This window comes from Lycium barbarum, chromosome 4 (genome assembly GCF_019175385.1).
Source record: "Lycium barbarum isolate Lr01 chromosome 4, ASM1917538v2, whole genome shotgun sequence".
Classification (NCBI taxonomy): Eukaryota; Viridiplantae; Streptophyta; class Magnoliopsida; order Solanales; family Solanaceae; genus Lycium; species Lycium barbarum.
Window position 1 is genome coordinate 54,866,041 of NC_083340.1, and position 27,427 is coordinate 54,893,467.

A 27,427-nucleotide genomic window follows, 5' to 3' on the forward strand; every position below is an offset into this window, starting at 1 on the left:
CTTTGCTTGCAGCACGACCTTTTCCTTTTTCCGCAACCTTAGGTGAAGCCTTCTTTGCTTGCCTTGGTTTACCCATACCTGTGTAAGGTAAAGTTAGATATAATACACGAGAAGCTATTCAATTATACATGTTATTGGTTCAAGTTAAGGCTTCAATTAGCTCAGGCACCGTAACACAGTCGACAGACCGTCATACGTGTTACGGTCCGTATCTACCAACCGTAACTCAGTTTGTTCATTTCTAACACAGGGACCGTAACACAGTCGACAGACCGTGATACGCGTTACGGTCCGTAACATGGTACCGTAACGTAACCAAAATTTCCAGAAAGTTTTCTGAAAAATCATAGGAGTTACGGTACGAGGTTACGGACCGTCATACGTGTTACGGTCCGTAACACCTCACCGTAACATCATTTAAATTTCCAGAAAGTTTTCATGGAAATCCTCGATGTTACGATGTGGTGTTACGGTCCGTCACTTTGGTTACGGTCTGTAACACCTCACCGTAACATCGTTCAAATTTCCAGAAAGTTTTCATGGAAATTCTTGGTGTTACTGTGTGATGTTACGGCCCGTAACTTTGAACGACGGGCATTGAACCAACAGACACATTGCTTGGCCAATTTTCTCATTTTAAGCATGAGGCCTAGATTTTCGACTTTATGCTTCTTGGGTATGGTGTAAAACAATATTTTATCCGTTCACATACCTCGGGTTACTCAGACTTCACCCAGTTTTACCAAAGTTTTCATTGAGAACTTTTATCGAACAGTTGGTGGGCAAACAAATTTAGGAATTTCACGAATGAAACTTTCAATCGGAATGCGCTCCGACTCAGTGGAAAACAATGTGCTTGTGCCCACGAGTCTCTCAAACAGCACAGATACCAATCCCAACCCCCAACCTTTTGTCAAATCCCGCATAATTTATCAATGGGAATTGAAATTCATTCAAGACAATCAATGTACGAATTTCAATGCATATCATACGAATTTACTCATGAAAATCACAGCAATCGCGTCGATAGTTAAAAGAAGAGAGTCAAGACATGTAATACCTGATCGTTGGCGATTTCTGGGATGAAACTCGAACTTAAAGCAGTGATGTTGACAAGTAAATAGCAACAATATTGAGAGAAATATGAAGAAGAGCAGGAGATGTAGAGAGGGGAGATGAAAAGAAAAATAAGGGAGTTATGGAAGAGAAGGGAGTTATGGGAGAGAGAGGGATCGATTCGTTTTTTTTTTTTGTTTTTTTTTTTAATTTTTGGTAACCGTAGGGTCATGTATTTAAACATGCCCGACGGTTACGTTCCCTGTTACGGACCGTAACTCGAGATACGAACCGTATCACGTGTTATGGTAAACCAAACGACCCCGTTTTCCTTATTCATTAATGATGGCACTACAATCGACGGATCATAACCCGTGTTACGGTCCGTATTACCTGGCGTAACGGGTGCGAAATTTCCAGTGAGTGCCCAGATTTTTTTATCAAAGTTACGATCTGGTGTTATGGTCCGTAACACGTACGACGGACCGTAACTCATACCGTAACACTCTTCTTCATCCTTCAGTGATTTCTGCTTTTTCTTATCGCTTGTTACGCTACATGATACGGACCGTAACATGAGTTACGGGCCGTAACGTGGAGCGTCTCGTCTGAGAAAATTCAGCAGTTCTGAGGCCTCTTCAGTTCTCAAACTCCTACCACATTAGCACATCAAAAACACAAAAGAACACAAAGGAGATACAAAATTTAAACTACTTACAAAGCGGTAAATGTGGGTTGCCTCCCACACAGCGCTTGGTTTAACGTCACAACTCGACGTGATACCTCATTTTCGAGTTCAGGAACCGTATTTCAACCGATACCTATCAAAGACCTTACCATCATCAATACACCAATGGTAATGCTTCACTCTTTGTGCATTCACCTTGAAAGTCCGAGTGCCATCCTCGGATTTCACCTCAATGACGCTTCCATTTGGGGAAACATTTACAATTTCAAAAGGACCAGACCACCGAGACTTTAACTTGCCTGGAAAGAACTTTAGGCGTGAATTGTACAACAAGACCAAGTCCTTTGGCTGAAAATCCCTTTTTAGGATCTTCAAGTCATGATAGTATTTCATCTTCTCTTTGTACAGTGTTGCACTTTCATAGGCATTGTACCTAAATTCATCCATCTCGTTGATTTGAAACAATCGTAGCTTTGTTGCTTCATGCCAATCCATATTAAGCTTTTTCAATGCCCAAAGGGCTTTATGCCCAAGCTCAATAGGCAAATGACATGCCTTCCCAAATACCAACTTATACGGTGAAGTCCCAATAGGCGTTTTGAACGCCGTGCGATATGCCCATAAAGCATCATCCAACTTCTTGGACCAGTCAGTGCGATTAACATTGACCGTCTTCGCCAAGATGCTTTTTATCTCTCGGTTTGAGACCTCAACCTGACCACTCGTCTGAGGATGATATGGAGTGGCAACCCTGTGATGCACGCCATATTTTTCAAGAAGATCGGCAAATGGTTTGTTGCAGAAATGAGAGCCACCATCACTAATAATAGCTCTAGGAGTGCCAAATCTAGTAAAAATGTTCTTTTTTAGAAAGGCATTGACTCTCCTACCATCGTTGTTAGGCAAGGCCACCGCCTCCACCCATTTGGAGACATAATCCACTGCGACAAGAATGTATTTCAGGCTGTAGGAGCTCACGAAGGGCCCCATAAAATCAATTCCCCATACATCAAATAGCTCCACCTCAAGAACAAAATTCATCGGGGATTCATGCCTCCGACCTACCCTGGCATTGGCATTTATCACAAGAGCGTGCCAACATATTTGCATCACGATAAATGGCTGGCCAGTAGTAGCCACACTCTAGCACCTTGGCTGCGGTTCTATTTCCACTGTGATGCCCACCAACCGGAGAATCATGGCATGCCTTCAAAATATCCATCACCTCAAATTCCGCCACACATCTCCGGATCATATTGTCAGCACACGTCCTGAATAAGTAAGGCTCATCCCAATAAAACTGTCGACAATCTCTCAAGAATTTCTTCTTTTGATATGCCTTCAACTCTTCAGGAACGATGCCAGTCACCAAATAATTGGCAATATCGGCATACCATGGTGCCACATCATTGGAGATGACCAAGACTCTTTCATCTGGAAAAGTGTCATCAATATCCAGCACATCAATCGGTTTCCCTGGTGCTTCCAGTCTGGAGAGATGGTCAGCTACTTGATTTTCTGACCCTTTTTGGTTTTTGACTTCAAAGTCAAATTCCTGTAGCAACAACACCCATCGTATCAACCGAGGCTTAGCATCCTTCTTCGCCATCAAATAGCGCAATGCGGCATGGTCAGTGTGAACCACTACCTTGGCACCCAACAAATAAGCTCAGAACTTTTCAAAGGCATAAACAATGGCAAGTAGTTCCTGCTCCGTTACTGTATAGTTCAATTGAGCTCCATTCAGTGTTTTGCTGGCATAATAAATTGGGTGCAGGATCTTGTGTAGCCGCTGACCAAGCACAGCGCCAATTGCAAGACCACTGGCGTCACACATTAATTCAAAGGGCAGTGACCAATCCGGGGACACAACAATAGGAGCGGATGTTAACTTCAGCTTCAACTCGTCGAAAGCCTTGATGCATTTCTCATCAAAATAGAATTTGGACTCTTTTTCCAAGAGTTTGCACACTGGGTTTGCAATTTTAGAGAAGTCTTTGATAAACCTCCTATAGAATCCGGCGTGTCCCAAGAAACTCTGAACTCCTTTTACTGAAATGGGCGGAGGGAGTTGTGAAATCACATCGATCTTGGCTTGATCAACCTCAATCCCTCTTTCTGAAATCTTATGGCCAAGGACAATTCCCTCCTTTACCATAAAATGACACTTCTCCCAGTTGAGGACGAGGTTTGTCTCCTCACACCTTTGTAGCACCCGATCAAGATGGTCCAAACATTCATCGAATGAATCTCCCACCACAGAGAAGTCATCCATGAATACTTCAAGAAAGTTCTCAACCATGTCGGAGAATATGGACATCATGCATCTTTGGAAAGTAGCCGGGGCATTGCAAAGACCAAATGGCATCCGGCTGAAAACGAATGTCCCATAGGGACAAGTGAAAGTAGTCATTTCTTGGTCTTCCAATGCAATGTTGATTTGGTTGTACCCCGAGTACCCATCCAAGAAACAATAATAAGATCTTCCAGCTAGCCGATCAAGCATTTGATCAATAAAAGGCATAGGGAAGTGATCCTTGCAAGATGCGGTATTCAGCTTCCGGTAGTCCACACACTCTCCAGCCGGTGACAGTCCTTGTTGGAATCAACTCATTTTTAGAGTTTGGGACAACAGTGATGCCTCCTTTCTTCGGCACACATTGGACAGGGCTTACCCATGGACTGTTGGCAATAGGGTAAACCACCCCCGCATCTAGCCACTTAATAATCTCCTTCTTCACCACCTCTTGCATCGGTGGATTTAATCTTCTCTGATGCTCAATACTTGGCGAACTTTCCTCCTCCATTTGTATCCGGTGCTCACAAATTCCGGAGGGAATCCCCCGAATATTTGCACTAGTCCAACCCAAAGCTCTTAAATGCTTCCTCAAGACTACGATGAGTCTTTGAACTTGGACCTCATTCAGGAGTGATGACACAATAACCGGGAGGGTGGCATTTGCTCCAAGAAATACATATTTAAGATCGGATAGAAGTTGCTTGAGGTCCAACTTCGGTGGCTCAATAATTGATGGTTTTGCTGGAGGAGTTGTTCGTTTCTCTAAATCAAGAGATAGTTTCTTGGGCTCATAAGAGTAAGACCCCAGACCGATGAGTGAATTCACTGTCTCAGTATATCCCTCCATTTGTTCAGCATCAAAATTCACCAAGATGGCCGATGGTGCTTCACTCAAGCATTCTTCCTCCATCTTAAATTCCACCGCTTCATCCACCTCATCAACAGAATTGATGACTGAAATACTTTGATAAGGACTAGGTAATTTCATGTCTTTGCTTGCGTGCAAAGTCACCTCCTCATCGTTCACTCGGAAGTTGATCTCGTGCTTCTCGGAATCCATAAGAGCCCACCCTGTCGCAAGGAAAGGTCTTCCCAGAATAATAGGAATTTCTTGATCAATAGCACAATCAAGAATCACGAAATCTGCTGGCAGTAGAAATTCTCCGATTTGAACCAGCACATCATCAACTACCCCCACTGGCCTTTTTATCAATCTGTCAGCCATCTGCAACCTCATGGTAGTTGGCCTTGGCATTGCTAGCCCCGATCTCTTGAAAATTTCCAGGGGCATAAGATTTATGCTAGCCCCGTTATCACACAAAGCCCTGGCGAAATCCTGCTGCCCTATGGTGCATGGAATTGTGAATGCTCCAGGATCTTCCCTCTTTTGCACTGTGGTCTTGGAAAGAATAGCACTAACGCGGTGAGTGATACCCCCAGTGTCGTGTTTCAATGGCTTATTTTTCTTTGTTAAAAGATCCTTCAAATACTTAGCAAAGCCAGGCATTTCTTGGACAGCGTCCATGAAAGGAATGTTCATCGTCAACTGCTTGAGTTGATCATAAAATCGCAAGCACTTCTCATCTTCTGTTTTTCTCACTAGCCTTTGAGGAAAAGGCGGTGAAGATTTGAACAATTGGCTCAAAGGGCGAAGAGCACCAGAAAGTTTTGCCTTCCCCTTTTCCTGTTTTTCTCCTTGTGCCTTGAGATTATCAAGGTTCTGCTCCTCTTCCGCTATAATAGGGACTTCCTCCTCTGTTTCTTCCTCTACAATATCATCAGATACATCAGGCTGCGCTTCTTCTCCAACAATTGGTTCCAGATCAATCACCTTTTTATTAGCACCTTGAAGTATTTTTCCACTTCTGGTGCTAATTGCAGCTACATTCTCCACAGAGTTTACTCCACTACCTTTTGGATTTGGAACTGTATCACTCGGTAGTTGTCCCCGTTGAGGAGTATGCACTTCTCGGGAAAGATCTCTGAATTGCGCTTCAAGCTTCTGAATGGAAGCTGAATGAGATAGTTGGACCTGAGACATTCCCTTGATTGTGCTCTCTGTTCTGTCTTGATTCATCAGCATTTTCTGCATCATACTTTTCAGTTCCGCAGAATCATTAGATGTGTTGCCAGCAGAGTTGCTAGCTGAATTATCTCTCCATCGTTGGGAATTGGATGCTTGCCCCCTAGGTGGAATGTAGGGGTTCGAGCTCTTGTTGCCATAGTTATAGTTGTTGTAATTCCCTTGATTTAGATTTCCCTGATCATTTCTTCCATAATTATTCCTTGAAATTGTTGTTGAGGCTTTTGCCATGGGTGATTACCGGGACCTTGATAATTTTGCCGTTGATAACCCCCTTGCGAGTTGTTGACATAATTCGCATCCTCATATTGTGGCTGCCCCTCTAGATAAGCTTCTTCAGAGACTTGGTACATTCCGGGAGCATGAGGTGGCATCTCGTCGACAACATTCACACCTTTGGCTTCTTTTTCCGTAAGCCTTTTCGATAATAAATCCACGGTGGTTTGCAATTGAGCGAATGCATGATCTCGCTCATGATTTTCTTTGGCCACCGCGGCAGCAGAGGGACTACCATATGACAGGATTTCACTATCACTAGAGTGCCAAGCTTGGTTGTGGGTAGTAAGCTTATCGAGCAACCTGGTGATGTTGACAAATGATTTATCCATGAAGCATCCCCCAGCTGCAGTGTTGACAGCAATTTGATTCATGGTATCTAACCCCTTGTAGAACTTCTCGGTGAGAATTGCATCCGGAAATCCATGAGTCGGAGATTGAGCTAGATAATATTTGAAACTCTCCCATGCTGCATATAATTGTTCCCCCGGAAGTTGTTTGAACTCAAAGATCTTGTCCCGAAGCTCAGCCTTTTTGCTTGGTGGGAACCATTTTTTCAAAAATATATTGGCTAATTCGTTCCAGGTATGAATAGTATTGTTGGGGAGCTTTTCATACCATTCCCTCGCTTGTCCAGCCAAGGAATATTTGAAAACCCGTAACCGCAGTGCATCAACAGGAACAACACCTTGGGATTGTTGAGAACATACATGCAGGAAGTTCTTCAGGTGTCGGAGTGGACAATCCTCCGAAGAATTTCGGAAATAGCCTTCAAGTTTCAATTGCTGATAGATAGAACTATCAATTTTGAAATTAGCATTTCCCGTTCTAGGAGGAACTACAGCAGAAGCATAATCAGCTTCGTCGATGAATTCCGTAAATACATTCTCATTCTCATCCTCCTCTTCTTCTGATGCAGAATGGTTCACTTGGATTCCCCCTTGGTTTCCATGATTGCGATTGGGTCTTCCTGCCATGTTCACCTGGTTCACTACAACAGCAAACAAGGTGTGATGGAATAGAAAAAGTTTTAAAGAAGAGTACACAACAATCAGTAATTTCTAAACCGTATTCCCTGGCAACGGCACCAAAATTTGATACGCTCAAATTACACCTATTAATGGCGTAAAGCAGACGTTGTCAAATATAGTAACCCAATAAGGTTGGGGTTGAATCCCACAGGGAATATGGAGAGAAAAGAGTACTAATCGTATGCGATACTAGTCTTTAAAGGCTTTAATCCTATTCCGGATAGTTTGAATTGGTTGTTGAATAATGTAATTGAATACCTTGATTTGAAATATAATTAATGCGAAAGAGAGACTAAGGTTGTGTTCCCCAACTTGATTAGATATTATGCTTCAGGTTTCAATGTGATATATTTCTAATGGTTGTTCTGTGAATATGCACTTGATCTCTTAAGGACTTCCTAATGTTTCCCAACAGTTAAGCAAAATTTCCTCTTTATGATTCTTCCGAATATAAAAGAGTTGCAATCGAAGAGCGACCAAAAATGCCAATTTAGACTTGTTCTTATTCCTAAGTTAGTCTATTAAACGAGGGTTAACGCCTCGAGTCATTGTTATTTAATCTTACCAATATTAACTCTCTTTTCCAAGAAAAGTTAATATAATGGCTTCGGCTAATGCTTGCAATCATTACCCAACGCTAACGCACAAAGATAGAATAAATAATAACAACCATTATGCATATATCAATATTAGAAACCCATTCACATAATATCCATCATGGGATCCACAACCTTAGCTTTAAAATTAGCTACTCATAGTTTTGGCTAACAAAGAAAGCTTACAGGTTAACATAATATACTTACAATGCAAATACAAGATGGAATGAGAGTGAAGTTGTTGCTTTAAATGCTCCAACCACTTCTAATATTTAAGACCTAGAGTTTATGCTCCCAAAAGAAATCTGAATAATGAAATAAAAACCCTACTTTAAGTATTTATAGGGACAAAAATCGCGCCAAGTTTCTGGACAAAAACACCCTTACGCGGCGTCGTTACGGACCGTAACCCAGGTTACGGTTCGTCCTTCAGTTCGTCATTTGTCAGCTTGATGTTACGGCCACCATGCGACGGACCTTAACCTGTGTTACGGACCGTCCTTCTGAGGCGTAACTTGTGACTTTACTTGGCAACTCTCTGGAAATTTGGCTGATGTTACAGTGATATGTTACGGACCGTAACACTACATCGTAACACTGACGGTTTCAATGAAAACTTTCTGGAAATTTAGGCCCTGTTACGGTTCAATGGTATGAACCATCACATGAGTTACGGACCCCGTTACGGTCCGTAACATGAGTTACGGACCTTACGGTCCGTAACTCACGGACCGTCATTTAGCTCTAATTTGTCCGTTTTTCAGCATTTCATCTCATTTCTGATCCTTAGTTAACCAACCCTATAAAACACAAAAATAACATAAGAAACAATGTAAAAACACTTAAAAACAAGCAACACTTCTAGTTACAAAAGCATAAAATGTGTCGAAATTCACGGCATATCACTTGTCGCCATGTTTGTTATACTCGTGAATTTGATGCATTTTTTTTTGTCCCTTAATATCTCAGTTATCTCATGAACGAGGAAGGATAATATGGATGAATTAAATTTGATTTGCATCTCATGGCTAGTATATGTGGATCCTATGATATTCGGTGTTGTTGATTATGATTTCATGCATGGCATGCATTTCATATTTCTTATGTGAATTGATATGGCTGTGATTTAAAATGATGATAAGTGAGAGTGTAGCCTCTGAGGTTCTTGCCACAGAGCATAAAAGAGAGAGAGTGCTCGTGATCCGAGGTCTCTACCGGAGCGAGGGAGTGCTCGTGATTCGAGGTCATTAACAGAGCGAGAGAGTGCTCATCTCCGAGGTCATTTGCTGGAATGAGGGTACATGAACTTTGCGGGTCCCCCATAGGTCATGACTTTGAGGCACTGCCCTTAGAATGAGTGTACGAGAATGGAAAGTTGGTTAGTGCATTGCATTGTATCTACATTCATTCATCTATACTTGACTGTTGACTCCGCATTTTATACACTTCATCTGATCTTATACTTGAACATGCTTTATGACTGTACTTGACTGCTTATCTGCTCTACTTGTTGATTTCTTTCCGTTTATATGTGTGACCTAATCATTGTCGGCCTATGATGCATACGAGTACTAAGGTTGTACTCATACTACTCTTGTTGTACTTTTTCTTGAGTGCAAAGTTCATCACTGGTTCTACTTCCCGACCTCGCGAGTGATCCCGATGCCTTCTTGTTAGAGATTCAGGGTGAGCCACTATCAGATCTTACAGCCCGGATTTCCTTCCTTACTATCTGTATGTTGATTCTTCAGATAGTTATTATCTTTGTATTTTGAGACTTATTCAGCATTCGGATATTATGTTGTATTAGAGCTCTTGTACGAGTCTACATCAGGTTTTGGGATGTAGTTGTATTTACTTTTGCACTTATGATATTCGATTACCATTGATGACTTAATATAATTTCGCTTTTACTTCTGCATGGTTAATTCAAATGATGTAGTTAGGGAAAGGGTTCGCCCACCAGGGGGATAGTGTGGGTGTCCGCATGACTAACGAATTGGATCATGACAGCAATTGATAAAATAATGCATGCTATGCATTGCACAAGGCCGGATATTGGCTTTGCAGTTTGTAAATTGTCAACATGTACATGTAGTCCAAGTGGTGACCATTGGAGAGGTATAGTGAGACTACTTGGTTATCTGAAAAGGACAAAGTCTTTTGTTTTGTATTATAACAGATTTCCTTCAGTATTAGAAAGGTATTGCGACGCTAGTTGGATGACTAGTGTTGGTCATAACAAGTCAACGTCTGGATGGATTTTCACCTTAGGTGGATGAGCGGTTTCATGGGCTTGTAAGAAAGAAACGTGCATTACTCATTCCACAATGGAATCCAAGTTTATTGCTTTAGTGGCCACAACTGATGCCAGCCTTCCTCCTGCACTATGACAGTGAAGCAACAATGTCTAAGGCATTTAGCTAGATATACAATGGAAAATCTAGACATATTGCTTTCAGACACGAGTACATATGTGTTGACACCTAATTTTCACCTCATAAGATGCGTATTTTAAACTTTCAAAATTCCGATTCAAAGACGGAGCAAGGATGCTCCTCAAAAATTAAAGTTTAAAAAATTCTGAGAAAATAGCAAAAATTGACGTTTAATTATTATTCTGTAAAAATTGATAATTACAAGAAAATTACAAGTTATTTACTTTCATAAATATAATTCAAAAATAAAATGCGTATCTTGCTCCGTTTAACTCGGGAATACTATTAATTAAGACGACGCATGAATTACGGTTCATTTGGACCGCATTTTTCATATTTTTAAATATTCTCCGAAGCTATATCAATATTAGCCTTGTTTTGAAGCTAATATTTTAAATTTATGACTTTTAATCTGCCTAAATAACTATTTTTATTTAAGTTATACGCGTATTTTAATACTTAGTTTTATTTTAACTTAAAATAGAGGGGGGATTGAATTTAACCCTTTTAAAAACTAATGGGGGAACTTTTTAAAAAAATAAGGGGTGGAAATTTATTAAAATAAACTTTCCACACCCACCCACCCTACTATCATTTCCTCCCCACCCCGACTCCCTCTCTTCCTTCAGGCGATATACGCGACTTTAGGATTCTGCCATGGCGGAGATGCCACGGCATTCCACAGCCATTTTTTGGCCATATTTGTAAGGGCTTTCATGCCCAGTCATGAGCTCTTACGTTTTCCAGGTTCAATTTTGTATAATTTTTAATTACCATTCGCGAATTGGGTTTTCTTTAGGATATTACTTAGGTTTCCTCTTGTGTGTGGTTGCCATGGGCGAGGCCATGAGCCTTTATCCAGCTTGTGCGCCATGCACACTCGAATGAGGGAATCTAGGGAAATTTCCTAGAAATTCCCTAAGATTTGGTACTATTTTAGGGGTTTCAATCCTATTTAGCCGTTGTTGTTTCCAAAAATCATCGCCCAAAAACTTTTCATCTCTGCAAAAAAAATAAAAGATTTTAAGGAAAATGAGTATCCTTTCCTGCCAAAATGTGAACAGAAGAAGTCCATCTGCAGGGAGAGCGGTCGACCATATAGGAAACTGATAAATTTTTCTGTGGATGCAGGAACAAACAAGCATGGAAAATGCCAAAAAAAAAAAACAAGCATAGATGTTTTACACTAACTCATTTGCTAGAATGTTTAAAACAGGGTAACGACAACAAGCCAAGAAAAGAAGAAGATGCGAGGAATAGCAGCGCAGAAGAGTATACGAACGGGTAACGAAGCCCTCCCTAAGTAAAGTTCGCTTTACGCTGATAAGGTTGTTCATTTTGCAGAGCACGAAGATATTTTACAAAAGGAAAAATTTTAAATACTACTGAGAGATATAATCACGATACCAAAAGCTTGATCTCCACTAAACAGTATTGTGCCAAGGTATTGAGACCCCGGCCTAGACGTCGCATGGCTTACTGTTACACTCCATAATAATCCGTGCTACTTGAATTAAGACATGAAAGAATGAGTTAAGAAGGTTCAAGGAAAGTTAATCAGGTAGTAAGAATATCGTTATATATATGATTGCCTTAAGTATCCCGAGGTGACATGGTAACCTAAAGGATTTGAAATCGCGTTATGAGTATGTATATGAGGTGATGTGAGTGACCTTTTAAAGTATTTGAGATTATTAGTAATGATATAGAAGATGGACAAAAGATATGAATATACTTTTGCGATTGGAGTTTCGTCAAAGCTGGTGAGTTCTCTAGTTATGTATAAGGTTATTGTGATTCTCCGGACCCTTCGAGATGCGTATATGAATTGTTATGGATGTATATGAGTGTGTATATGTATGTATAAGAGGTCACATGAGGTTGGAAGAGGATTAGAAGTTAAACGAAATGAATCGGAACAACTTCAGTAAAATCTCGGACCCGATTTTAGCCTATATTGTTGGAGGCGTATCTCCTAGTATATGAGGCTTCTTAAGGTGTTTCAAAAGCCTAAAATGAATTTCATTGAGTCTAGTTTTCAACGCAACAAACTGCTTGTCAAAATGATATCGGGATAAGGAGATATGGACGATGCAAGTTGGGATGGCGGGGCAGCTACTTGAGACCCGATCCAAGCACTCACATTTCGGCCCATGAGGCCCATTAACGTCGGTATATATAACAAATTCATTTGAGGGCTGGTCATTTGCATCTAAGAGCCTCCAAGAACATTAGAGATAGAGGGAGAGAACTTCTAGGCAAAGGAAGTCATTTTGATCAAAATCCGAGCCCCGAATCCCGAAGCTCATGAAGAGAAAAGCGTGGTACGTTGCCTTCAATTTGAGCTAAATATTAATATTGGAGATTAGGAATTAATAAATTGTGATTATATTATTAAGTAGAGATTAGTGATTAATTAATCTATTTATCAAAAGTGGGCCCCACGACACGTGGCGAGATTTGGTTGGCCTTGAATAAAGATGGACACATGTCATGAAAATTGACACATGTCCACTTTGTAAAGATAATATATAAGCATAAGTGGATGACTAAGTCATCACTCATACTACAAATTAAACTTGCAAATTAGGTCTTAGAGAGAGGGGCTCTCAAGCTCAAAGAGAGAGAAGTTCACGGCGCACTGTTCACGGCGGCGCCACTGTTCACGGCGGCGCACTGTTCACGGCCAGCCCCACACTACACCATTAAATTGTTCAATTTTCAATCACAATTGGAGGAGAAAGAGTGAAGGAAGCTCACGGCCAAGGTATACTTTTTTAGCCAAATTTATTAAGGTAAGGTTTAATATTTTCCTACATGTTTTAGAAGATGATTAGTCTTTGTATGAATTGGTGGGTGTGGAAGAAATTGCAAGAGTTGTGTATGTTGATATGGAAGTGGAGTTTGAGCCGTATGGGTCCAATTTAAACTAGTTTTGATAAATTAAGTTTAATTAGTAGTATGGTTGTTGTTATCATGGATTATATGGCGAAAGGATTAGAAAGTTAAAGTTGAAATTTTGTTGATATGAATATGTTGTTGTTTTCATTGAATTGAAGGAATTGAAGATATGATTGTATTCATATGTTGTTGTTGGTATTTCTGTGTCAACAGGAGAGCAATTGGAAATTTGGGATAGGCGAATGTATAGGGGAAGTGCTGCCGGATTTTCGCTAGATTTTTAGATAATAGAAAACCCTAAACAAGGATATATAAACTAAAATATAGGTTCAATAAGAAATGGGTTATAGAATTGTGGACTAGAAAATATAGTTACTAACGATAACGTTACTTTTATATAAATAGGCTAAAAGGGCGACGAGGCGAAAAGGATTCACGAATAGTCGCTGACAGGTATGTAAAGCCTAACATTTTCTTCTTTTGGCATGTCCTAGTTGCAAGTAAGCTATGATATGAGCCTCGGGGAAATTCCATTCATGAGATCCGAGCGTGCCGACGATTTTTATTCACTTCTTGATGTTAGAATTCCTAATATAATCGAACTATGGTTTTTGTGTCTTTGTATGATTGGAAAATAGATATGCGTAAAGAATTTTTATTCTTAAAAGCTTTATATCGAACAATGGCTCTAACTTTCATAGACGAGCTCGGATCGCTCCGATACGTTCTTAGGGAGTCCTAAAGCGTATAAGGTTTGTAACTTTCGTAGGCGGTTTCCGATTGCTTTGAATCCTGTGGTAAAACGCCCATAACTTTCTTATACTAAATCGGATTGACCCGAAACTTGTTCTGAGCCTTCAGGTGTCGGTAAGTATACTTGTCTATCGAGTCTTAAAATTGATTTATGTGCATGTAGTTTCTCACTACTCCGCTCGTGCATACTGCTATTATATCGTTCGCCGAGTCCCGGGCCGGTTTTGTCATCGCGCGCACTATGTTATATTCGGCAGTATGATGTGTTACGGTTCGCCAAGCCACTCACCCGAGGGCCGGGTACCGCTTATATACGGCGTTATGATGTGTTATGGCGTATGATGTGCTATGATGTTATGATGTGTTTCGGGGTTGTACGGAGATATGAAATCTTCTGGAGTATGATGTGTTGTGGCGCCAGCGTCGGAGTGGCGACCACGTTCCTGAGCCCTATGCATGATTTTATATATGCATCATTTGTGTTTCAAGATGAGCCTTTTTGGTATACTGATTTCTGTACTCATTTTCCATACTTCTTATTTCCGTTATGATTATGATTATTGTATTTCATGCTTTATATACTCAGTACATATTTCGTACTGACCCCCTTTCTTCGGGGGCTGTGTTTCATGCCCGCAGGTACAGACGCTCGACCTGGTGACCCACCAGCTTAGTACATATGTTCTACTATTTTGGAGTGCTCCTCTCGTTCTAGGAGCCCACATTTTTGGTATAGACTCTTCCGTTGTATATATGTATGTATGTATATATTCAGGGGTACGACGGGGTCCTGTCCTGTCATATGATTCTGCTGTTTGTTTTAGAGACCAGTAGACATACTTGTGGGGTGTGGTTAGTTACTGTTCTATCATGTCTGTGTGCTTTGCGTCTTAAGCGGTTCCATTTGCTGTGACAGCCTTAACGACTTATATGTCTGTGTATGTACGTATATGTTTTTGGGCGATGTGTTTTATGACAGCCTTGCCGGCTTCTGTATGATACATTTGTTATATGCGACTGCTTAAGACGAAATCTGATCTTCGTATCTGTATAAATCAATGTACGCTGAATTTGGATAAGTCATTGGTATGCTGATTTGGTAAGTGAATGTGTATGGGTGCCCAGCTCGGGCACTAGTCACAGCCCACGGGGTTGGGTCGTGACACTTGCCTTGATACATTGACTGATTAGACGTCATAAAAATCTAAAAATTTAAAATGATGCGTTGATATCGGTATCGAAATGTCGTATTCACAATCGAGTCTAGTCCTTTTGGAAGATGTGAACCCTGTCGACGGGTGGGTATTCTTCCCCGGAGTCAAAAAAGAAGGTGTCAGTCTTGCCACCAAAGTGAGCTTCCTTCCTCAAAATGACGATATGGATTAAACGACTACGTGCCGAAGGGGCTGAGTCGTCATCCATATATATAGCCAAAAATAGGTAGCATAATTCTGAGGTTGATGTCCACAATCGTTGAAATACGAATGTGATTCCTACATCAAGATTTGTTGTCGCTATCGTAGTCTATTTCAAGTTAACGTAGTCATGGTTCAAGGATAGTGGTAGTCATAAGAAAAGGCTCCGCACTTGAATATGCAGTAGTTAACTTGAATATTCTGACTAAATGTTGTAATTTTGGACACAGAGTTTAGTAGTCATCATGAAAGGACTATGATACTGCACTCTGATGTGCAGTCTACGTTTGGGTATTTTTGACTATAAGTGATGTAGTCCCCAACTTGTATACCGCAAGCTTCGTATGAGGATAACGATGCAATTGACACCAAATTTGCGACAGTCACCGCAATATGTGGAAATGATGTGAGTCCAATATTTTCAGGGGTGGCGGATGTCATCAGAAACAAAAATGACCTCGCACTTGAAAACATGTTTTTCATTAGTAGCATCTTGCTTACGAAAATGACAACTGGACTGGGGTGTGTAGGTTTGCAAAAATGCGATATAGCCCGACCCAGATCCCAACAGAAATTATCATTAAAACATGAAAACATCTGAAAATGACGGAAAAAGAGCGGTCAAAGTATCGTGATTATTATCCAGAGTAGATCATTTTTTCAAAAAAAAAAAAGACGAAAAACACACACTTACAGGAGAAAGGAAAGAAGATGGACAAACATTTGCGAAAAGATGGACATAATGTCAGAAGATGACTTCAATGTCAACAAAACGGCAAAATGCCACTCAGGTATGACTACATTAACATCCAAATTTTCAAAAGACTAACACGCAGGACTCAGCATTTGAAAATGAGCTAGAAGCTACCGAAGATGGAAGCAAAAGCCAGATTCAAAACATACGGAGCATACGTGGAACTTTTTCTTGGGCAACCGGTCAAAAACCGTGTACGAGACTCAAGCTTTCTACACCAGGGATTGGAGATCACTTCAAGCATCAACACTAATAAGTCCTTTCTAAAATCGCTTCCGATTCGGATTTTTCAACCGGAAATAGCCAAAGGGATCCCCACATAAAGGGATGTTCTTTTTCGGGATATTGAGTCGAACTACAATTCCTTGATTCCCAAAGCTAGGGATATGTAGACTACTCAAGTTTCGAGGATCGAGCATATTCCTATAATTGTCTCGGGACACCTCGAGGTAGTTTGACGAAAATTCCTTACTTTATAGTCATCATAGAGTCAGAAATATAAACGGCCTGAATTCTCATGTAACTCGAGATATGTAGGAAGCCTAGAAACCAGGGTCCGGCCATACTTTCGAAATTTCACTCAAAGAGAGCTATAATTTCTATTTATTCGGTAAATATTAGGTTTGTCAAAATTCGTAACTCAAGGATGGCCTTGCCATCCTCAAACTCTGAAGGGGAAATTGTTGACACCTAATTTTCACCTCATAAGACGCGTATTTTAAATTTTCAAAATTCCCGAGTCAAAGACGGAGCAAGGATGCTCCTCAAAAATTAAAGTTTCAAAAATTCTGAGAAAATTGCAAAAATTGACGCTTAATTATTATTCTGTAAAAATTGATAATTGCAAGAAAATTATGAGTTATTTACTTTCATAAATATAATTCAAAAAGAAAATGCGTATCCTGCTCCGTTTAACTCGGGAATACTGTTAATTAAGACGACGCATGAATTACAGTTCATTTGGACCGCATTTTTCACATTTTTAAATATTCTCCGAAACTATATCAATATTAGGCTTGTTTTGAAGCTAATATTTTAAATTTACGAGTTTTAAACTTTAATTTGCCTAAATAACTATTTTTATTTAAGTTATACGCGTATTTTAATACTTAGTTTTATTTTAACTTAAAATAGATGGGGGATTGAATTTAACCTTTTTAAAATCTAAGGGGGAAACCTTTTTTAAAAAAATAGGGGTGGAAGTTTATTAAAATAAACTTCCACCCCTACCCCCCCCCCCCCCACCACTCTCATTTCCTCCCCACCCTGACTCCCTTTTCCTCCCCACACTGACACCCTCTCTTCCTTCAGGCGATATACACGACTTTAGTGTTCTGCCATGGCGGCGATGCCACAGCATTCCACGACCATTTTTTGGCAAGATTTGTAAGGGCTTTCATGCCCAGTCATGAGCTCTTACGTTTTCCAGGTTCAATTTTGTATAATTTTTAATTACCAATCGCGAATTGGGTTTTCTTTAGGATGTTACTTACGTTTCCTCTTATGTGTGGTTGCCATGGGCGAGGCCATGAGCCTTTAGCCAGCTTGTGCGCCATGCACACTCGAATGAAGGAATCTAGGGAAATTCCCTAGAAATTCCCTTAGATTGGGTACTATTTTAGGGGATTCTATCTTATTTAGCCGTTGAATGTACTGGTTTTTGTCCTATTAATGAATAAGTGTACAATCCTAGTATTTTGCTTATTTGTTGGATTTTAGGATATAAATTTATTATATTTTGTGATAGGTGAAATTCTGGTTGATTGAGTTACGAATTAGTACAAAAATTAGCTGTAATTTTGTTGGAACTTGACTGGATTTTTGAATTTTTTGAATGATGGTTTCAAATTGGAGGAAATTTGGGGGTGAATGGTCTCTCCTTTCCATTTTTGTCCCTTAGACCTATTTCTATTCCTATAAATAGAAAGAAGTGGCCATGAGAGGGGGTCTTCTTCCTTTAGGGGGTTTTTGAGAAAATCCTAAGTAAAAAAAAAAAACTTTCATATCTCCAAATATATTACAAATATACCACCTATATATATAAATATGGACTATATACTATACTATATCACTACTGGATATACAAGAGCACTACAAATACATATTCTATTTTTAGACCTATTCTAGATATACTGGTATTAAAAAATTTCAAAGAAAAGTTGATTTCCAAAGGCTTAAGTGTTGGTGCTGAAGTTATGATACAATCTCTCTTGTTTTGATCTTTTGGTTGCCCCATATAAAAATATTATCCTGTTCTAGCTTTTCCATATTTATTGTTTCAATTTGTTTGATGCATTGTCTGTCTATGTGTGATTCTAAAGCCACTTTTAGATTCCATTTAAAGAACTTAGTGTTTATATCTATTTATATGTGATTTTAAGTCTTTTTGGTGCAAGTCTTGTTTAGTTACTGTTTCATTAAACTTTAAGGCTGCCATGATATAATATGGGTATAATGAAGTTCAAAAAGGAAAAGGAAAGATTCTTTAGCAATTAACTATTGAGTATTAAGGTTTACTAGGTTAAAATGAATCATGTGTCTGCTTTGGATCTTGTTTGCTGCCTCATTTGTTAATCTTAAAAGGCTAGAAGGGAATTGTTTTTTATTTTTCTGAGATATTTAGTTGTTGTTTCTAAAGTTCTTGAATACCTTTTGGTCCTGTCATGGTTACTTAGTTCATCTTCTAGTTGTTGGATGGTTCTTAATAAAGTGTGGATTACCTGGTTGGTTTTTGTGAGTGACTATCATATGTTTATCAGCTAAAACTGCTTAAAGTCCTAACGTAAGCTTGTTTCTTGTGTGTATTAATCAGTAGTTAAGTCCTAGTCCAAATGGTAACTTGAAGTGAGATGAGCATCTCTGAAATGGTTAAATGATCATCAAATAAAAAATGGCTTCAAAAGAATGAAATTAAGGCTTTATTCCCTTTTGGAAAAATGACTTGCTCATGTACACCTCTGTTTCTTTTTTTTTAATCTGCCTTATGTGTTAATTTCCATGATCTCCTAGGACTACTTAAATGGAGAAAATAACTTTAAAACCTTAGAATATGATGCTTATATCTTTATTCATGTATATTTGAACTTGAAAAACTTTAAACTTCTGCTTGTTTGGTATTATGGATGTTATAATTTGTTTTCATCCCTTTGGGATTATTTTCTTTCCAAATCTGTAAAGAATGACTTCCTAGACCCTTGATTCTCCTTTACTTGACTTGGATGACATGGTAAGACTATAAGAAAGGGATTCTTTGCTTGCCTTTATAACTATTTGCCTTATTTGATATGCATTTGCCATTCTTTAACTTGGCTAGACATCTGAAAGTTGGATATGATCTGGTATACTTGTTTGAGGAACACTAGAATGGTCAAATGTGAATTAGAGGTTCTAAAATTAGAAGAATTTGTCTAAAAGTGAGAACTGGATAGGTCCATAATTTGTCTAACTAGTTCATTAGAATGATTTGAATCTTTTTGGTCTTGTGTGTGTATTAACCTTCCACTTGAGTCATTGCTGATATATTCTGATGAGAATGCCTTGGCCAGATAAGTTCTAAATATCCTTCTTGTTGCCAAACCATGTCGACACTCATAAAAAAAAACTAGAATTTAACCCCAAAATGGATTCTAGAGACTAAGCACGGTGATGGTTCATGACTTTCCTTCCTTATTTTCTTATGACTGACCCTGCAATTTGCATATGCTAACTTGTTGACTGTAATACTCTTGAGTATATCACTTTGTGACCTAGGGCAGTGGTATGAACCTCCTTTAGAAATTGTTTTCAATGTGTACTTTCCATCACTTGTGACTTACTTTGGCCCTACTTGCCTCATGTTTATTCCTAAAGATAGTCTTATATTCCCTCCTACTCTTGTGGATTTTCTGGTTCTGATTTGACTTACATCATTAGTTGAACTCTATTTCTGATTCTTGTATTTGTGATTGAATATGTTTTGTTCAAATCCTGAAGTAAAGGATTGGGGATAGTAGCTTAAGGCTATGTCCAAATGTTCTTTGTAGGACTGCTTGTATGTTAAGGCAATTTTGTGATAAGCTAAGTCTTTATGACCTCTTAATGGACCTAAACTAAGATGTAGAGATCTAAGGGGACCATGGTAAAGTTGTACCTGTAACACTGGGCACTTTGAGTTTACTTTGAATCTGATGATCATGTCTTGTCATCCCACTACTATCTAGATTGCTAAGAAATAGGATACAAAAACTAGTCCTAAGTCCTTTACAACTTGGTTTATGGCTAATGAACTTACAGTTCTTTGTGGAGATGGCCTTAGGCCATGTTTGGAAGTTGATTTGTAATTTGAAATTCTGGAAATTGCTTGAGTGTCATTACTGTTTTGAAAGAAGTAATAAAATAAGTCTCATGATTCACTAAAATTGGCTGAGTGTTCTAACAGGTTGAAGTGAGGTTATTAATAGCCTATAGGACCCTGAGATTACAAATTGTTGATATGGGAGTTAAAATGGAGACTTATTTTGTTAAAATAAAGCTAATCCGCTCTTAAATTCTTATGTGTGCTTAGTTGAAGTATCAAGAGTTGAAATAACAAAAGATTAGAAATTCCCTTTTTGTTTGACACTTATTTCTGTTTTGAATCATCTAAGTCATGTAGAGGTTTAAAAGAACCTATTTTGACCTTGAAGTGGTAAATGGTTGCTATATGTTATCTTGAAATTTGGCACTCTGTTGAATCCATTAGGCTGTCTTAGAGGAATACTGAGTCTGCTACTTGCTAAAATTGACTAAAATTGTAAGAAAACAAACTTGTTGACTTAAAGATTAGAGATTGCATTATGGCTTGTAATTTTGCTTATTTTTCTCAAGTCTAAAAATGGAAACTGAGTGGCATTCTCCTGTGCCAAGGCTGATCTTTATGATTCTTGTTAAGTTTTGTAATGCAACTTGAATGGGCTATTGAAGTTGGAACTATGAGTTTTATTTCTGCCCACCATTGATTGCTAAGCTAGCTTAATTAATAGACTGCTAAAACTGTAAAAGTAGCTTTAAACCTCTTGTGAAAGTGTGTATGCTTTGGTTCACCTAATTGCTTGTCCTTGACCCTATATTTAAATGAAGTTCCCGTGATAGTGATTAAGACTTGATTAATAAACTGGTTCTGGACTAGAAATGTGCTTGGCATAACATATAATGTTTAGGGAATTCTGTGAAAGTTCAACTTTTCATCTACTTAGATTTTTTTTAAGAATCTGTGTATGCCTTGCAAAACTGATCACTTTGGTTTGTTTTAACTTAGCCTGATCTGTGCCTAGAGACTTTGTGTGCACCATTGTTGAATCTTTGGTATCCCTGAATTCCTGAAAGATGTGTTGATAATTGAACTCAATTTGTAAACTTTGCTTGTGGTTTGGTAATTGTGTAAGTGAGACTAATAAAAACCTGTGATTACAAATTTCCTTTTATAAAAGAAGTGGAGAAGATAAAGTCTGCCAAAAAACTGGATTGGTATTGTCCTATTCTAGTCTAATTGATCATGTCTTGACTGCAAAAATCATTCTTTGCATTAGTATTTTGAAGCTGGTTCATGAGTAACTTATGTTTGGTTTGAAGTTGCTTATTTCCCCCCTTTCTTGTGTTGGCTGGACTGCCTCTTGATGCCCCTACTTGAATTTATTCTTGACTGTGTATTTGCCTTAATTGTTAGTTGAATATCGAGTAGTATAAACTTTGAAAAAACTTTTGGCATTTGTTGGGAAGATTGTGGTATTTGGGGAAGGAGTATATAGTGTATATCAGTGTATATGGGGTATGTCCCTTTGAAGGATTTTGCTCTCTATATACAAGACATCACCTAGTATATCATGTATATCAAGGTTCAACACTTAGAAAAAATTGAGATAAAATGCAGTGGTATATTGTGGTATATCATGTATATTACCTTCTATACTTAAGAAATTTTCAGTCTGGGCTTGTTATTTGGGCCTATCATCCGTGTGTGGTTTATTGTTGCGATTATTTACTGGCTTGTTGCATACTTGGGCTGTTTTTTCGTTATTTTGTCGTTACAAAGTATTAAGTGGGCTTGTCCCAAATTTGATGTAATTCATTTTTGGCATTGTAATAATCATTATAGCTTTTATTTTTGTACTTAGTAAATTTGTGAATGTATACTAATGTCATGTATGTCCTTTACCTCTCTGTCCATCCAAAACCCGTTGGTGGGCCCCAACGAGGCCCGTTAACGTATCTAGATCGAGTCAACCCAACTTGGAGCGAAATGGGGCATACGTTAAAATTAAGATGAAACCGATTGCATAAACATTTTCCTTTTGGGCTTGGTCGGCCCAAATTCTCTATCTTCTTTAATTACGCATTTTAAGTTATTATCTGTGCAATTATTATGTCAATTGGATCCCTTATGAGATTGTCGTATTTTAAAGTCGCCAAAATGAGTTTACTACAAAAATCAAGACTAATTTTGAGACTTTAAATGCAAATTGGGATTGATTTGATTAAAGGACCAAAACTGCCGACTTTGTAAAATGTGGGACTGATTTGAACATTTACGAAAACCTATGGACTTGGACATGTGGACTGATTTAGACAAAACTTGTGAGACTAATATGATTATTTAGACTTAGGCTAAAAAATAAAATTTGATTAAAACTTGGCAAAAGATAGAACAAAAATGGACTATATAATATTATATGGACAATAGTAGTATACCTAAATTATTTTCTTAAGAAACTAATTTCCTATACTCTAAAATGTTTTTTTTCAAAAACTATTTTTTGGGTGGACTTACGTAGAGTCCTACTTAGGCTAAGAGTCTTCTGGTATTAGCTTAAGTGTTCTAGTCCGACACCCTAAACGCCCAATTTTGGGCAAAATTTTATCACTTTTGATTCTTGAAATGGGGTATATTTTGCATAAATGACTAATTTCTATTTGCGAAAATGGGAAACAAAACTGTTTTTTATCACAATCAATTTATATTTTATAAAGGCGTACTATTTGAACCTGTAGGTCAACCGTATTTTACGGATCCTTAATACCGGGGTGCCTAACACCTTCTCCGGGGGATCACCAGAACCCTTACCCATACTTTGGTTAGATTAAGATTCTTTTAAACTTAACCACTTTAAACGAACCCTTTTCGAATTGGTTTTCCTAATTTTCCTAAAAATTAGGTGGCGACTCTAACATTCACTTCCTAAATAGAGTATCCTCGTCTCAAGACAACTTAATGAATTTATCCCACTTATGACACCATAACCTTTGAAAGATTCCACGCTAGTATCACCTATCATCTTTGCACATCAAATAATTACCTTGTATATAATAGAATCAACAATCTCACGGCCCAAAAATGATCCCTTTTTTCAATAACCTCGAGATATCGAGCGGACCTGCGAACAAGCCCTGTACTGAAAGATCACAACTTTCTATTCCTTTAATGGTTCAATCTCCATGGAAAACTTTCTCCACTCGTCCTAAAGCCAATAGCCATTTTCATAGAGAATCCTCAAACAGCTTCTCCTTACTCCACCACCACAATGTTATCCTACTGAAACTCCTCTCAGCCTTTCATACTCCCTTGTATTATCAAAATTAGCACATCCTTGTGCTCCCATCAGATGAATACTTTACCATTGTGGTCGTTGTGTCACCAAACTTGAACTATACAAATTATCTTAAGCACAACCCAACTCTGTAAGTTGAAAGAAAGCTCGTCAAATGAACCTTATAGCAAGTCTTACCACCTTGGATCTCATCACCACGGATAACTTTTCTTGCATCCGTCTTTTATCAACTTTTTTTCACTATCTTACCATGGACACTACCCTCTCATATAACCAGTTAATCCTCTCATATGACCAGTTAATCCTCCCAAGTGTAGACTGGTCTTCAAGGTACCAATACATGAACCCTCTCATTAATGAATTGCTGACTTGTCGTAATAAACTCGGATATTGTTGAAGCATTCCCGCATCGCTCACACCTCAAGTAAATCATCCTATAAAAAACATCCTCGAGTAGTCTTTAAAGTCGCAACACTTATCACTTATTTATTTCACTGACCATAAGAATTAAAATCACCAACTCCCTTTCCATCGCCTACTATACCATAAATGGAGTTCCTCGACTTTCTAACAACTAACCATTCCAGACACGACAATCATGAAGTCCTTCATACCATTAAAACCATATCCTAGGGACATATCTAAATTAAAGTCTCTGAATTACGACCCAACTCAATTGAGTTTTCAAGTCATAGATGCAATTTGAACTTGATCTTGCATCCTTATCACGGTGACCTATCTCGCACGATGTCACATCTAGCCGCTTGTGTGCAGATGCAAGAACGTGCCCTCACTATTAGTAAGAGATTAAAACAAAGAAGTTTAGAGCTTAAATCGAATCACATACGCATGATAAGAAATGAAAGAATTTAAGTTTACAAAATGTCCAATAGCCTCTCGAAGATATTGTCTTGATTTCTAGACTCAAAGATTTTAAAGTTGGAGTTTTTGAATCTCTTCAACTGGCTGCTGCACATACAAAACTACCAGCCACTTGGAATGATTATAGGAAACAATTATTACATTCTTCCAAAGACTTTAATGTGGACTAGTTGACAAAGCATATTCGAATTGAAGAAGAAACACAGAAACGTGAAAATAAATATGCTGCAGAAACTGGTTCAAAAGTGAATTACGTTGTCACGACCCAAATTATAAGTGGAGAATATAAATACAATCCCCAAGGAAATGGTCTAACTCGTATAAGAGAAACTATAAGAATGTCTAATATACAAGTCTGGAAGTCGAATAAAAAGCTGTCTGAATGATGGAATATAAAGACAGGATGGATGAGCCTCCAGGCAGCGACTCGTCAGATGCTCACCCTAGACACTCGCAATCCAGGCCTTGAAAATCTTCCTCAAGAAGTGGAAGCAGAACCTGTCTCAAACTCTACATCCCGAAAAGGAGTGTAGCAAGGTAGCATCAGTACAAATTAGTTAACATATATAAAGGTAGAGACTAAAGAATAGACATGCTCACCATCAGGTATAAACACCACACAATCCAAGAATAACAACTCAAGTACTTAAAGATCAATTAGCCGAATCATAGCCTATGGTGAAGTACCTAAACACAAGCCTTGCCAAGTTTTCCACGATTCCACAGAATAACCATAAACACTAGTATAGCCAACAATGTCACTCTGTAACCTCAAGTCTCAACCTACGAGGAAGTATTTACTCCTCGAATCCATCAATTCCCAAATATATACTAATCAAGCACACAACGGTCTCAAATTAGTAAACAACTAGCTAGTCAATATTCACGAGCATGTTATAATATGATAAATAACACTACCAGAAATCAGATGTATGAATGAATGAAATATGAATGCAATGCAACGCAATGATACACACATGCTCTAGGCAGATGATATTTATGCCTCGACAGTCATGACACATGGGGGACCCGTAAAGTCTATGTACCTGCTGCAGCGCAAAACCCGATACAAGTCAGTGTTGTGGAACGTGCAACCCGATCCCAGTCAGCGGTGCAGTACGTGCAAACCATTCTAAGTAAGTGTATATTTATATGTGTTGCGGCGCACAACCCGATCCAAATATATAATTATTAATGCATGCGTGATATCAATGCCGATAAGAGTACATCAATGACAACCGTGCCACACATGGACACATATCCCAATATCAAGATCAATATCAAATCTTTCCCTTCCTTCCCAATAACATCAGCACATGATAAAATATGATCTCCAACTTCATAAAGTAAATCACTAAGCAACAAGTCTGGAATCACTCACGTGGCTACAAGCCAATAAATCACAACAAGGCAACAACTCAAGAGAACACAGCAAGGCAACAAGCCATAATCAACAATGATACCAACCTAAGTAATCCATTCCAACTTCATACCCGAAGGCGTAACATGCTTTCTCTGACAATCATTAACTCTATTTATGCTTTGCTAACAGAAGTCTAACTATAAGGTAAGCCATAACCTACCTAGAATGCCGAACAGGAGCCTCAAACCAATCCGCTTGAGTCGTGCCTTTCTTCTTCGGAGAGCCTTGAAACAATTAACGTCCATGAAATACAAATTCTATGTTAAAATAAGAATCTAAGGATACCCATAATGCCATAGTTTACCCAAAACCCAAAATATCCAAATCTGAGCCACAAGGGAAAAACTGTAATTTCATTGAAGAATCGGGTTTAGTATAGTTAAAATAGAACCCTACGAGTCTAGACGAGTCCAATGATACCCATATTGCTATACTTTAATTCTAAATCCAAAATGAACCCAAAAAGTTGACCTCGAGCCTGAAAGGGCAAAACTGGAATTTTAGGTTAACAAAAGTTTACCCACAGTCTAATTAGTGCAAATCCAAAATATCCAATCAAAAAGCAAGGATCTCGGCATCTAATTCCACTTTTCCCCCAAATTTTCACTTTAGGGCTAAACCCCAATTTTGAAACCAAAAACATGATTTTAAAATACTAATTAAGGATAGGAATCAAGGGAAAACTAAGGATTTAGGAATATAATCTTACCTCCATGATTATATGAGCAAAAACCTTTTGAAACTCTCCAAACTTAACTCTAGAACTTGTGAGAAAAGTAACTAAATCCCGAAATAAGTGGAAATTATAAAAAATAAAAAACAAAATAAAAACAGGAGTTGTTTCGGTCAAAAACACTTCCTAGATGATCACGAAGCTCAATTTTGATAATCTCAATAAAATCCTCGTGAAATTCCACCCAAGTTAGCCTTTTGAATCACCCAATTTGACCTTAGAATGAGAAAGATATGATGCTTTTAAATTGTGGAAAGAATGCAGAGTTTTTAAGGGCGAACTTAGGGGCAAAATCGTAATTTTTAGCAAAACTACAAAAGAAAACCAACAAGGAATTTCTTTAGTAAATGGTCATATCTCCCTCATACGATGGCGAAACGCGATGAGTCTTGTTACTTAGCTCCGAAATTACAATACGGATCTAACGGTTCAATCGAAATGCAAAACAAAGGTCTTTTGTTCATTATGGTACCCTTTTTGCTCAAAATAGCATCGAAACCAAAAACAAATACCATACAACCTAAATGTCACGACCCA

The 27,427-nt window shown here is 38.5% G+C and overlaps 1 non-coding gene across 1 annotated transcript; it reads left to right on the forward strand.

Annotated features, from left to right (window-relative positions):
* Positions 1-6,822: 6,822 nt before the first annotated feature.
* Positions 6,823-6,929, forward strand: LOC132638932 (small nucleolar RNA R71). Its single transcript, XR_009581989.1, has one exon. It is a non-coding gene; the product is annotated as a small nucleolar RNA R71 (small nucleolar RNA).
* The last annotated feature ends 20,498 nt before the right edge of the window (positions 6,930-27,427 follow it).